The sequence below is a fragment of the Arachis ipaensis genome, chromosome B3 (genome assembly GCF_059453495.1).
Source record: "Arachis ipaensis isolate K30076 ecotype BB chromosome B3, ASM5945349v1, whole genome shotgun sequence".
NCBI lineage: Eukaryota > Viridiplantae > Streptophyta > Magnoliopsida > Fabales > Fabaceae > Arachis > Arachis ipaensis.
Window position 1 is genome coordinate 121,127,240 of NC_142438.1, and position 14,962 is coordinate 121,142,201.

A 14,962-nucleotide genomic window follows, 5' to 3' on the forward strand; every position below is an offset into this window, starting at 1 on the left:
CCTTCATGCTAGGCTCTTCTTTTGATTCTCCACATGCAGCCATGGGAGTACTTTGAGTGCTCAGATGTTGAGAAGCTAATTTATTTACTACCTCGGTTAAGGCAGTCGCAAGTTCCAGTACATCCCTTTGCATCTTCGTTTGCCCTTGAAGAAAACCACGAAGGATGTCATCCATTGGAGATTGGGGTGGATATGAGGGTTCATTATTTTGAAGAAAGGGTTCATAATAGGAAGGTGGTTTTTCTTAATAAGGATATGGAGATGGTGAATATTGAGGTGGTGGTTCTGGGTGTGGTTCATATGGTGGTTGGTGTGGTGGATATATGTTAGGGTCATATGATGGTGTTTGGTGGTAAGGGGCTTGTGAGTATGGTGGTCCAGAGTTGTGTTGAGGAGATGGTTCATAAGCATATGGCGGGACTTGTTGGTAACTACAAGGGGGTCCACCATAGTCATCATTTTGGTATGCATCACAGAATGGTTGTTGGTTATAGTGCATTGGAGGGGGTTGTTGCCAAGAGGGTTGATCAAATCTTTGTGGCTACTCCCATCTTTGATTCTTCCAACCTTGATGTCTATTTTCATTATAGTTTCCATTCCTTACAACAACATTGGAACCAAACTTAAAGCGATGGGGGTGAGAACTCATAATAGCAAATAAAAATTAAAAACGAAAATAAAAACAAATTTAAATTAAAAGGTTATTGAAATTTAAATTTTGAATTTGAAAATTAAATTTTGAATTTTGAATTTTTTAAATTTTGAATTTTGAATTTTTGAATTTTAAAATTTGAAATTGAAAATTTAAATATTGAAATTTGAAATTTGATTTTGAAATAAGATAAGGTTTTGAAAAAGATATGATTTTTTAAAAAGATTTGAATTTTAAAATTTAAAACTAAGATAAGATAAAAATTTTAAAATAGAAATCTGAAAATTTTTTTATGCAAATTTTGAAAATTCAATTAAAATAAAGAGAAAAGATATTTTTGAATTAAATGAGGAAAGAGAAAAAAACAATAAAATGACACCAAACTTAAAATTTTTAGATCAAAACGAAGAGAACAACTAAGAACAACTTGAAGGTTAAGATAAACACGAAAAACAAATTTTTGAAAAAAAATTTTAATAACTAAATAAAAACCAATAACCTCTTAATTTATGAAAAAGAAAAAATAAAAACAAAAATAAAAACAAATAAACAAGCAAAAAGCAAATATTTACAATAACCAATAATAAGGCACACGTTTGCAATTCCCTGGCAACGGCGCCATTTTGAAGAACGAAACTCTCGCGCGATCTAGAATTTTCACATATGAATTTCCGTTGCAAGTATAGCTTCTAGACCGACAAGAATTTCTTTCTTACAAAAACTTTGGTTGTCACAAGTAACAAAACCCAATAAAAAGTAATAACCGAAATATTTAAACCTCGGGTCGTCTTCTCAAGAAATTGCAGGGAAGTATGATTTATTATTGGTTATGAAAAATAGTGTTTTTGGGTTTTAAAAGGTTTGAACAAGGGAAATAAATTGTAGGAATTAATATATCAATAGCTAATAAAACTCTTGGCAAGGTATGAAAATTAGAAGTCCTATCCTAGTTATCCTTATCGATGGTGGTGAGAATTGAGTTTTAATCCCACTTAGTTAACCTTTACTAAAGCAAAGGAAAGTCAAGTGGACTAATTAGTTTGATCTTCAGGTCCTAGCCAATTCCTAAGAAAGGACTAGAGTTATTGGAATTCAATTCAATTAGCAAAAATAATAATTATCAATCACGATGAGTTTGATAACTCAAGAGTCTCCAATTAATCAATTAAAGCCAAGAATATAAAAAGCTAAATAAGAATCATAAATCTGAAATACCTCAGTTTATATTAAATAAAGAAAATCCTAACATGAATGGTTCATAAGCCAATTTAGCAACATAATTAATTAACAAATAAAATCATTAAAGTATCTAAAAGTAGAAGAGAAATATAAAGTAAAAAGAATATTAAACCTGTGACTGAAGATGAAATGCACTAAACTAATAGAAATCCTAAAATCCTAAATCCTAAGAGAGAGGAGAGAACATCTCTCTCTAAAAACTACATCTAATCCTAAAATTATGAATTATGAATGTATGATCCGTTCTCTCCCTTGAATGGATGCATTCTCCCACTTTATAGCCTCTAATCTGTGTTTTCTGGGCCGAGAACTGGGTCAGAAATAGCCCAGAATTTGCTGGTTACGAATTTTGTCACGCTGATTTTCGCAGATGTGATGCGTCCACGTAAATCACGTGTTCGCATCACTTATCCTCAAAAAAACTATGACAAATTATATATCATTTTGAAGCGCCGAACGTTAGCTTTCCAACGCAACTGAAACCGCATCATTTGGATTTCTGTAACTCAAGTTATGACCGTTTTAGTGCGAGAGGGCAGGCTGACAGCTTTGCAGTTCCTTCAGTTTCTTGTATTCCTTCCACTTTTGCATGCTTCCTTTCCATCCTCTAAGCCATTCCGGCCCTGTAATATCTGAAAACACTTAACACACATATCACGGCATCAAATGGTAATAAGAGAGGATTAATATTAGCAAATATAAGGCCAAAGAAGCATGTTTTCAATCATAGCACAAATTCTGGGAAGGAATTGTAAAACCATGCAATTAGTATGAATAAGTGGGCAAAGACTTGATAAAAACCACTCAATTGAGCACAAGATAAACCATGAAATAGTGGTTTATCAATGCTGCCGGACAGCACCATCGCGGCGGCGTAGCCCTTTCCTTTCCTTCTCTCTTCCTCAAAGTCTCGTAGTGCTTCTCTCTCTCCCTCATCCTTTACAGCTCCACACCACCTCTCCAGCAGCCGTCTCCTCCACCAACCAACAGCCGTCGTCGTCTTCAACGAACCGCAGCAGCACGCACCAGACGCAATCGAAGCCGCCGCCGTTCGTCGCCCGTCTCTCATTTGTTGTTGATCTGTCCAGTCTTTCTAGTCTTTGGTTTGTCGTCGCCGCCGTCTCACCATCCTGTACCTCCGTCGTCCTCTGCAATGGAGCCTAAGTCTCAGGTTGTTTCTTTTTGTTCTGATTCTATTTTTTTATATTCCGATTTAGTCTTCTTATTGATTCTAATTTGTAATGAACACTTGGTTGGCTTGTTCTTGATTCTATAGTTGAGTTGTTGATTTTGATTTTGTTTTTTAATTCTGAAATTTTTGTTCTATTTTGATTTAGGGTAATTCTTGTTTAGGGTTGATTCTGAACTTTTTGTTTATTCAATTTTAATGCAGGAAATGGGAAGATAAAAGAGAAAGAATTTGTGGAATTGATGCACCACATGAACTTTTTTGGAATTAATTTGGTTGTATTTTTTATTGAGGTTGGTTCTATTTCTTGATTCAGTTTGGAATTGGTGTACCATTTTTGCAAAATTTTTGGAATTAGTTTGGTTGTGTTTTTTTATTTTCTTAATTCAGTTCAAGTTGATTATTGTTCTATCTATTTCTGCTATTTTTTCAAAAAATATTAATGATTTTAATTTGTTGTGCTTTTGCTAATTTGTTACTGATTTATGAGTCAAGTTGATTATTGTTCAATCTGCTTCTGTTGTTTTTGCAAAATTATTAATTATTTTAGTACCTGAATCGCACTATTAATATAAAATTGGATCGGATGGATTTTCTTTAAAAAAACAAACCAAACTGCACCGCTAACACCGCTAACGCACAATACTCGCACAAAATCAATTCTATTATGGTTTGGCATCGAGCGTACGCACAGTACTCGCACAATGCTCGCACAAATCACTTTTGCTTCTGGAAACGCGTTCATGCGTACGCATGATGTGATTTTTTTAAGGCTAAAAGAAAGTTTTCAACCTATTTTCTAACATCCTAGAGACCAAAATCAACTCAAAAATTACTTGAAAACTTAATAATGCAATAAGGATAGAAAATCAAATTAAGAAAGCTACAAACTATTTCAAAAGTGACATCAAACAAGATATTCAAGCATGAAATTAACAATCAAAATCTACCTAAACAAGCTAATAACTAAGAGAAATATGTACAAGAATAGTAAAAACATGTGAGGTTGGAAGATTTTACTATGGTGGGGTGTCTCCCACCTAACACTTTTATTTATTGTCCTTAAGTTGGACATTTTGGCGAGCTCTTGTCATGGTGGCTTATGTTTGAATTTGTCCTTGTACTTCCACCAATGCTTGGACTTCCAATGCTCACTATAATTCCAAATGATGTACGCCAAGCTTTGATGAAGTTGCAAACAACTTAAGAGCTCCTAAAATTAATCTTCACGTTGTATTCCGGGATCTCAAACCTTGTTTTTGCACTCGTCTTCTAGTTGATTGCCATGGTTCTATCCGAGTGACAAGACTTCAGAATCCCCCCTTAAATGCCAAACCATCCTCCTAGATCCATTCAATTGAGCATTGCACAAACCTCGAAACCCAAACCTTGAGGTTTCAACGCTAGTGAGCCTTGATTCATGTTGTCAACCACTACCCATCTCTCTCTTACTCTTCAATCCACAAAGAGCTCTAAGTTGACCATCCATTTCTATCAAACCATGCTCAAGTGGGCCAATAAAGCTAAATGACGAGATTTTTACCCACGCAAATAATGTAACAGATGGTGGTGACTTAGGAAGAAAGGCTTCCAACGGCTTTAGCGATGTGATCTCCACTCCCCTTTGTTCCTCTTGTATAATCTCCACCTCTTAATAAGCTTCTTCAAGTTCGATTCGTTGTTTTCTGACTTCTTCTACACGTTCCTTATTGCCCAAGTTATGTGTCAGCGAGGTTATGCACAGTCCTCCTCAACATCAATTTCACTCATCATGGAGGAAGATTAAACAATCATAAATAGTACATTGGTTGGTGTAGAATCATCTTCACTGATGGCGTTTGTTCCTTGCTCAACATCTCCTAACTCTTCGACTACTTCTTCAAATTTGATGCATTCAACCTTCTCCACTTGTTACAATTCACACCTGGCTCCTCTTCTTCTTCTTGAAGCTCCAAGCTCTCTCTCACACTATGCTCTTCGGTTGATCTTCCACATTCGTTAATCGGAGTACCTTGATTGCATGAACGCCTTGAGACTAAGCGGTCTACAGATTCGACTATGATTGCCACGTAGTGTTCTTACCCCTTGTGGGATTCCTCTTGCTTTAGGAGAAAATCTTTTTGTTCTTGGATTAATAGTTGAAGAGCTTCTTCCTCCATTTGGTTTTCCAAGCTCTCGTCCACACGATGTTCTTCGGTTGAAATTAATTATTCACATTTATTAACAGGAGTACTTTGATTGTCGTGTGAGGTTAAATGAGCTATGATTTCTGCTAAGGTAGCCATGATTGCGCCATGCCTCCTTTGGGATTCTTCACGATCTTGGAGAAAAATTGATGAGGAATGAAAAGCTTCTTCCATGGAGGATTGTGATGAAAAAGATGGTTGATTGTGTTGGAGGTAGCAATCATATATGGGAGGTGGTTCATAAGAGTAAGAGTGTTGAGGTTGTGTATATGGAGGTAATTGGTCAAGGGGAATTTGAGAGTATTGGTATTGGAATGGTGGTGATTCTAAGTGTGGTTCATATGCCTCATATGGTTGTTCTTGAGGCACATAAGATTGATAGTATGATGGTGGATATGGATTAGGATCATATGGAGGTGTTTGGTGGTAAGATGGTATTTGTGAGTATGGTGGTTGAGGACAATGTTGAGGAGGTGTTTGTGAGTATGGTGGTTGAGGACAATGTTGAGGAGGTGTTTGGTAGGCATATGGTGGTTGAGGTTTATAACCATAAGAAGACCCATTACATCCATTAGATTAGTAAGCATTATGGGGTGTATTATGTTCATAACGGGACGGAGGAGGTTGTTGCCATGAAAGTTATCCATACGAACGTGGTTCCTCCCACAATAGATTTCCCGATCCATAACGTGACATATCATTGAAGTTTTCATTTCCTACAACATAGTTACAACCAAACTCAAAGCCAAAAGGGTGAGAATTCATAGAGAAAAGAGAAAATAAAAACAAAAACTATCAAGAAACAAAGAAACACATTCCTAACTACTAGCAATAACAAGCAAACAAACAAAAAGAAAACTATTCACAATATTAACATATTAACAATAACCAATAATAAGCACACATTGCAATTTTTCGACAACGGCACCACAAACTTGATAGCGGGCTAAATGTTGGTTCAGAATTTCTTAAAAAGAATCTCGTCGATAGTATAGTTCCAAATCAACAAATGAACCGAATCAAAGTTTAGTTTGTTTGTTACAATTCAAATCAATAAAAACATGGAGTCTTAGATCTCGGGTCGTCTCTCAAAGAAATTGCAGTGAGGTGTGCACATCATTGGTTATGAAAAAAATGGTTGTGATAGTAAAAGACAAAAAATTAAATTGCAAGAAAATAAAGAGCAAACAAGGAATTTAAATACTAAAAGGGCATCTTGGCAAGGATTGAGAGTTAAGGTTTCATATCCAAGTCATTGACCACAAACATGGCAATTAAGAAGAGTTAATCCTACTTCGTAATCCCCAAATATTGGGAAAAAAATCAAATAAGCATAATTGATCTTAATCCACAAGTCCTAGCTAACTCACTAATTAGACTTAGTGAAAGACTAGCGTCAGTAGAATTGTAGAAACAAAACTAACTAACAACCCTGAATTGCCAATCAATATTGGATATTAATGACTCAAGGTCACCTAAGTCTTCAACTCCAAGCCAAGAATGCAAAAATCTACTCTAAACTAGAAAAAGTATTTTGCAAATATTTGAAATGCATAAAATAAAAACATGGTAAATTACAATAACAATAAAATCTATAACTACAAAATTTAAGGAAGTAATAATAACAATTCAAATGAGCAACAATAAACATAAAAACATCAAATTGTATTAAAAAGAAATTGAAATTAATAATTGTTCATAAATTACAATTAACAAAATAAAGAAACTAACAAGTAAAACTAAAGGAATTAAGATACTAGAACAAGAAAATGCAAAGAAAACTAAACTAGAACAAGATTAAAACATAAGTCTAAGGAGAATTTAACCTAAAAAAATCCCTAAATTCTAGAGAGAAGTTAGAGCTTCTCTCTCTAGAATTGACCTAAAACATGATACTAAAACTATTTTCTACACTCCTTTCTTGATCCCCCTTGAGTCTTGCCTTCAAATACTTCAAAAATGAGTTGGATTGGGCCCAAAATGAACTTGAAATCACAACCCACGTGTTTACTTAAGTCAATCACGTGCTGCTACTTGTGCGTACCCATCTGTCATGCGTACGCACAAATCCAAGGAGATGCGTACGCATCTGCCATGCGTACGCACAACTAGGTAAATTTCCAAAACTTCATTTATTCATGATTTCTCTACTTTTTTTTATGCTTTTTCTCCATTTCTTCAAGTCATTCTTTCATTCTAAACCTTAAATCACTCAAACAAACATATCAAGGCATCAAATGGAATGGAGGTGAATTAAATTTGACAATTTTAAAGCATACAAAGTATTTTTTCACAATTAAGCACAATTAGGAGAAATTCACAAAAACATGTAGTTTCAATAATTAAATGTAAGATAAGTTGATAAAATCTATTCTTTTCAAGCAAAAAATTACCATAAAATAGGGGTTTATTACTAGTTTATATCTTTTATTTTGATTAACTAATTTTAAAGTTTCTTTATGCAATTGAACTTTATATGGGATGATGAGCACGAGGCTCTCATTAGGAAGATATACGACTATTGAATGGGTCGGCGGTGCAATAGATGCTATAGGATGTTCATGAGAGGTGCGACCACCTCACGACCTGGCTCTGCTCGAAAATCAAAAAGGTTCTATTAGTTCACTGGGAGACTAATGAGGAGTTCAGGTATCGGCATCTCAAAAACAAAGCTAACAGGGCATCGGCTAGGTCGTCCAAGAATACCGGTGGCTCAACGACCTTCATGAAGACTAAGGCCAGGCTAGTATGTAGCTTCTTTAATTTTGTTATTAACTTAGTTATATTCTTTGACATATCATTACTAGGCATCCTAATCATATTGTTTCAATGAAACATGTGTAGTTGAAGTCGTTGTATCGCGATGCGACATTGGCGGAGACATTCAAGTACACCTACACTTTGAAGGAGCATAAATAGAGATTTGCATATTAGCAGTCTCAGGATCATTATGTGAGTAACATTTGATCTTGTGATATAAAATTATAGATTTACTGTATAGTTGTCATACTAATCATAATAACATGTGTGACACAGGAGTCCTATACGCATAGACTAGAGGCCGTGACATAGCAATCTCAGCAAAGTGGGGAGGATGCCGATGACTTTGTTGCTTCAGTCGTCGATCTCGATGCAGTTTGGCGTGAGACCGCCTCAGCGCCATACAAGAACCGCGTATACGGGTTGGAGTTGTTCTTCACCAGCAGCTTCCCCACTTCCATGTTGAGGCCATCGTCTGCCTATGCCACCAGTCGAGCCGTCGACTCCGAGAAAGGCATTGATTTGAGGTTGCAGGTGCAGAAGCTCACCCACAAGCTTTACGAGCAAGTTAAGGAGCTGACCGATTATCGGGAGAGGTATCAGGAGATCCTCACACGTGTGACGGACACAGATGACCTAAGGCTAGGGTGGAGGGAGTAGTTGGAGTGGCTTCAGCGGATGGAGGCTCAGATGGAGGTGTACCAGGCTCAGATGCACGTCGCTGGCATCATCCCTGTTGGTGGTAGCGGTCCTTCTGGTTGCAGCGATCCTGCTGGTGGCAGTAGTGCTGCTGGTGGCACACAGACATCACCGCCTTCTGCGTTGCCTCAGTAGGACCATGGGAACGACGATGACGACTACTTGGATCTTTAGTGATTAGGGCTTCGTTTTATTGTTTCATTCTATTTATTTGATTTATTTGACTTTCAATTTATTTGAACATTTGATATTTAATATTTTATAATTGATTTTTATTATTTATAAGTTGACCATTAATTATGTGAAAAATAAATTTAAATAAAAATTAAAAAAATTGCGTCACAATTTTTTTAAAAATATTGACATTATCGTCAGACTTACCGAGAAAATAATCCGACGGTAATAGTGCGGAAAACAACATATTGTAGCGCCAATATTACCGTCAGAAAAATCAACGATAACCAAATGATTTTTCAGGTAGGTAATCCGTTGCAAAATCCGATAATAATTACTGTCTGATGAAAAAATTCGACAGTAATCATTTATCGGCAAGGTTTATACCGTCTGATTCCTTCCGATAGTAACTTAATTAATATTGGATTTTATTTGTTTTTTTGACAGTAAAATCAACAGTACTTAAAATTTTTCTTGTAGTAAACGCGAGAAATGACGAAAAAGTCACTTCGTCTCATGGAGCTCAAGGACAAGAGCCGATTTGAACTCTCTTTCTTCTTCAAGGACACTTTGTTTATCAAAATAATGGTCAAGAGCTGAGTTAGATCTTTACTCCAATAAAAAAGCAGCAAGTTACTGATTTACTCAATTTGTATAACTATAATTAGAAGTTAAAAGCAATAATTTAGAATTGAAATTTTTAATTAACAATAAAAAAAACTGTTAAGAATAAGAAAATAACATAAAGAATCAAACCCCATATGTTGACATATTCAGTTTTTGATTTGTCAACTTTTCAATTAAGATACTCAAGAATCCAATAATTAGTACAATTTTTGTAAGCGATTAGTTAAAGCTAGTGTTGAAATCATCATTAGTGAAAAAGTTTAAATATTTTTTAATGAATATATTAAAAATTAAATTTTATACATTTTTAATTAAATATCTTCAATTAATAATTTTAATACGTGTCTTTAACTAATTATTTTTTTTTATAAAACTTAATAATATGATGCATAACTTAAGTTGTTACATTGAAAGTTTATCTATGTTGTATAATTGATTCAACCCAATTTCTATTTACAAAATTAGAGTAAAAGTTATGGATTTTTATCAATTAATTTGCATAAATTTTATAAAATATTAAACAAATTGATTATTTTCAAATTATTAATAGCTCCCCTCAAAATCCAAAATCTAATTATAGTAATAGGATTTTCTCTAAAAGACGAAATTTTGTAGAGTTGAGGTAGCTACATTTTCTAACGGGTTTGGTGCTGATGTTAAAATTAATAAACAAAGCAAACATCTAAATTTCCATGGCAGCTCCATTGATGAAGCTCTCCAGAATAATTAATTATCTCAAATCTTTTTTGTAATTTGTAAATTGGCAACCATCTTGCTTCCTTTTTCCAACTTTGTTACCAATGATTCTCCAAATTAAAAAATTTCTCAATCCCTCTCCAAAGCAATAATTTCATACCGGTCTATCTCCCCTGATGGTTCATAAGTTGAATCAAACCATAAAAAAATTTTCTCCCCCAAGGTTAATGAAGCAAGTAGTAATCTAAGGAATAAACCACCAAAAATACACTTGAATTATCTTGGCACTGGGTGTTCAAAATCGATCCGGACCGAACAAAACCGACCAACCGAATCGAAAAAATTAAAAACCAAACAAACCGAAAACCGAAAAAATAGAAAAAAAAAAAATTATGTTTTGCTATTTTTGCGGTTCGGTTCGGTTTTCGGTTTTGTCACTTAAAACCTGAACCGAACCAAACTGAACCGGTCAAATAAAAAACCCCAAATAACTATTAGACCATTATCCCCACCCCACCCCCATCAGATAACCTAATCAGCTACGTTCCTAACTCCTAACCTAGCGCAGCCACACTCTCAAAGAACCCCATTACCACAACCCCTCGCAGCCCCTCCCAACCTCGCCTCCCAACACCTCGCAGCCCCTCCCAGTCCTGCCAAACTACCGCCTCCCAGCTCCTCCCATCAGCGCCTCCCAGCAGCGCCGGACCAGCCACCCAGCAGTGACATTCAGCCCCTCCCAGTAGCGCAAACCAGCGAACCCAACGCCTCCCACTCCCAGTAGCGCTTCCCAGCAACGCCTCCCAGCAGCGCCAAACCAGCCACCCAAAACCGGCGTTCAGCCCCTCCCAGTAGCACGAACCGGAGAACCCAGCCCCTCCCAGCACCTCCCATTCACCCACACCCAGAGATAAGAGACACCGCTGGCCCACTCCTTCTTCCTTGACCACCACTGGAGACTACTCGCCGGAGGTCGCCCACTCTTCCTCACGTTCATCCCTCTTCGTCGCGTTCTTTCTGTCGCCGCTGTTCCTCGCGTTCATCCCTCCCTCTTCATGGTTCAGTCGTTCTCGCCGCCTCACGTTCTTGGGCGTTCTCGCCGTCAGGAACGGCCCCATCGCCGTCCTCCTTTTAGTTCCCGCCGTCAGTCTGTGGTCCTCCGTTCTCGCCGCTTGCCGTCCTCGGTGGTTACCGCCTTGCCGTACTCGGTTCCTGCCGCGTCGTCGGCCTCCTTTCAGCGAATCAGCGTGTTCTCTGCTTCATTGTTCAGGACTTCAGGCAATTTTTTATGAAGATCATTTGAATTTTGAGAAGATAATTTGAACTGTGAATTGTGAATAATTGTGAATTGCTTTTGGATATAAACTAATAATTGTTTTTTGCAGTTTCTAAGTCAATGGCAGTACCACCAGAAGAGTATATAAAACTAGAAATATGAAATCCAAAATCGTGTAAGATTTTACTTGTTCAGTTATTGTGTTGATGCTGCTGTTATTGTATATGTTTAAAAGAATTAGATATCATGAATTATACTTGTTCACTTGGTTAATCTTAACTTATCTCGTCGCTGCCTTCTGTCTCATCCTTTTGCAGAGACTGTAGTCTTCTTCGTCATTGGTGACTGTACTCTGCTCTTCCAAGCAGCAAATTCAGGATGAATGTGACTATTAGGACTCTGTCCCTTCCTATTGGAATTGCTTTCCCCACCCGACAGAAGTTTTTATGTTGAAGCCCAACCTATTATTGCATCTTAGTTCCCTTGGTTATTACCAGGTATGACTTGGAGTTATTTTTCTTTGTATTACCTCCGAGTTTATTGATTCAAGTGTTTGTGTTGTCGATTATTATTGGTTATTATTTGGACTGAATTACAATAGGTATACATAGAAATAAGTCACTAGTATGAAATACAAAATACAAATATACATTGAAAATAAATTAAATAACACATCGATTTATACATATTGTTGCTTGATTTTCGTATACAAATAGCATTTTTGCTGAATTGCGGGTTCGTGTACTGAAAATAACAAAATTGTCACCCTTATTTACGTTTCTTGGTTGAGATTCTAAACAAAAAGTGGATAATTTCCTTTTGTTTCCTTTGCATAGTTTTCTATAATCTAATATTTAACTGGTTCGTCTTCAAACTGGCAATATCCCATTTTGGCTAAAGTAATTTACTTCATTGAACATTGTTCTTAGCTTTTATTTGGGTTGTCTACTGTGACAAATGCAATGGTTACTGCCAATTATGTTACAAAAATTTTCTTTTGTTCCTGTTTTTGTTTATCAGTACAATAGCGATAAGATTAGACTTCCCGTGGAGACTAGAATTTAAGCGAAGAAATGTTTTCGATGTAAATTGAAAGTCAGGGATGAAGTGCCACAAAATGCTGATTTTCCACGGCAATATGCAAGAAAAGAAAAGAAACCTTTTCCGACGCCCATTGTTGAGCTGCGACGAGCAGCTAGGGAAAGGCTAAAGATGATGAAAGGTCAGCCAAGAAAACCACTCTCGGCCCCAAATAATGGGTTGCTTGTGAAGAGCCTTATACCAACTGCTTACAATGTGTATAATGCAAGGATCACTTTAATTAACAATCTGAAGAAGTTGCTCAAAGTAGTGCCAGCGCATGCTTGCAGGTAGTTATCCTTGGTACCTTATCATACATTCGGCTAATGTGGAGTTTCTATGATCATAACCTCAATTTGATATGTTTTCTTTGTTATTGATAAATGCGATAATAGTAATACAAACTGGTGCTGTTGTTTGGGGTCATGTGACATTTTTGTTTGCTTAGTGGTTTCTTTTACAATTTCTTTGAAGTGTTTCATAGGTCACAAAGCTTTTCATCTTCACCACATTTTAGCTTTTTTAATTGTGTTATCTTTTAGTGAAATTTGAATCTAATGTCATACTGGCAATGCCACATACTATTTTTTTGAAAAGTGAATAGTTTATATCTTCCATTTTCAACAGAGGAAATTTGAATGATAGACATTTGCAACCCATAGTTTGTTCTAACTATTATAACTTAATGAAAGCGATATTATAGACTTCATGTAAAATTTACCTCACTGAACCCCTCAATCAAAGATACCCATATAAACAATGTCAGTTTTTCCACTTGTTTGCTGCTTAAAGTCTTTTATGGTAAGCATGCTGCCAGAGCCAAGGATAGGTAATTCACTGATGTAGGTAGGTTAACTTATGGTAGCATTGTAAAATTTTCAGTTGAAATTTAAATTCTGTTATACATTGAGCACAAATAATATATTCATGTACATTTTCAAGTGAGCACATAAGATATAGTAAGGAAAAATTCTAGTTACTAGCTAACCTTGCAATATGGTATTTGTGCTGACAAACTAGTCTTGTTGCTAACTCGTTCTGATTTACATGAGAAAAATGTCAGATCTTCCTGTAAAGTTTATTTTCTCTGTTAAAACGTGGTGCATTATTGTCCATTATTTATACAAATAAATGTGATTTAATGTCTGCCACAGCAAAAGTAATGAAAAAATGATTGATTGTCCTATAGTGGTAGGTATCTGAAAATTTGTATACTGATGCAGGTGGTGCAGCGAAATCCATGTAGGACCTATTGGACAGTCATTTAAATCGTGTAAAGGTGCACAAGCCAATCTTTGCAAGGGACTCCACGAATGGATGAAGGCACATGTTGAAGACATGATAATACCAATTGAAGCCTATCACCTCAAAGATCGACTAGGAAAGAGGATTCCTCATGAAGAGAGATTCTGTATCCCTTGAATACCAGTAGTGGTTGAGCTTTGTATTCAAGCTGGTGTTGAAATTCCAGAATTTCCCACCAAAAGAAGAAGATAGCCCATAATTCGGATTGGGAGAAAGGAATATATTAATGCTGATGAAAGTGAACTGCCAAATGAAACCCCAGCAGAACCATTAAGACCACTACTAGCTGAAATAGCTGATTCAGAGTAATAGCTCCATCGAGCAACGAAGAAATCGTTGCCCTTGCCGAGGAAACTCTCCAGGCATGGGAACGAATGAGGAAAGGTGCTAAGAGATTAATGAGGATGTATCCTGTGAGGGTCTGTGGATATTGCCCGGAAATCCATGTTGGTCCCCAGGGGCACAAGGCTCAAAATTGTGGAGCACACAAACACCAACAACACAATGGGCAGTGGTACATGAAATTGTGATCACACTTTTCACAACTTCGCACAATTAACCAACAAGTGCACTGGGTTGTCCAAGTAATACCTTACATGAGTAAGGATCGATCTCACGGAGATTGTCGGCTTGAAGCAAGCTATGGTCATCTTGTAAATCTTAGTCAGGCGAATTCAAATTGTTATGAGGTTTTGATAATTAAAAGATAAATAAAATATAAAATAAAATAGAGATACTTATGTGATTCATTGGTGGGAATTTCAGATAAGCGTTTGGAGATGCTTTGTTGCTTTTGAATTTCTGCTTTCCTATTGTCTTCTTCCAATCATGTGTGCTACCTTCCATGGCAAACTTTATGATCCTCTTGGATGAAAAATACCAGGTATGGTTTCTGCACAGCTAATCAACTGTCGGATTTCTCGTCTCGGATGAAAAATACTTGGTACAGCTACCGCACGGCTAATCATCTGTCGGTTCTCACTAGCATCGGAATAGAATCTCTCTATCCTTTTGCACACTGTCACTGTGCCCAACATTCCCGAGTTTGAAGCTCGTCACAGTCATCCTTTCCCAGATCC

At 36.5% G+C, this 14,962-nt stretch overlaps 1 long non-coding RNA gene across 1 annotated transcript; it reads left to right on the top strand.

Annotated features, from left to right (window-relative positions):
* The first annotated feature begins 11,136 nt into the window (after positions 1 to 11,136).
* On the top strand, positions 11,137 to 11,955 carry LOC148572275 (uncharacterized). The gene is made up of 3 exons (XR_015907268.1): positions 11,137 to 11,500; positions 11,608 to 11,673; positions 11,816 to 11,955. It is a non-coding gene; the product is annotated as an uncharacterized LOC148572275 (long non-coding RNA).
* Positions 11,956 to 14,962: the final 3,007 nt, after the last annotated feature.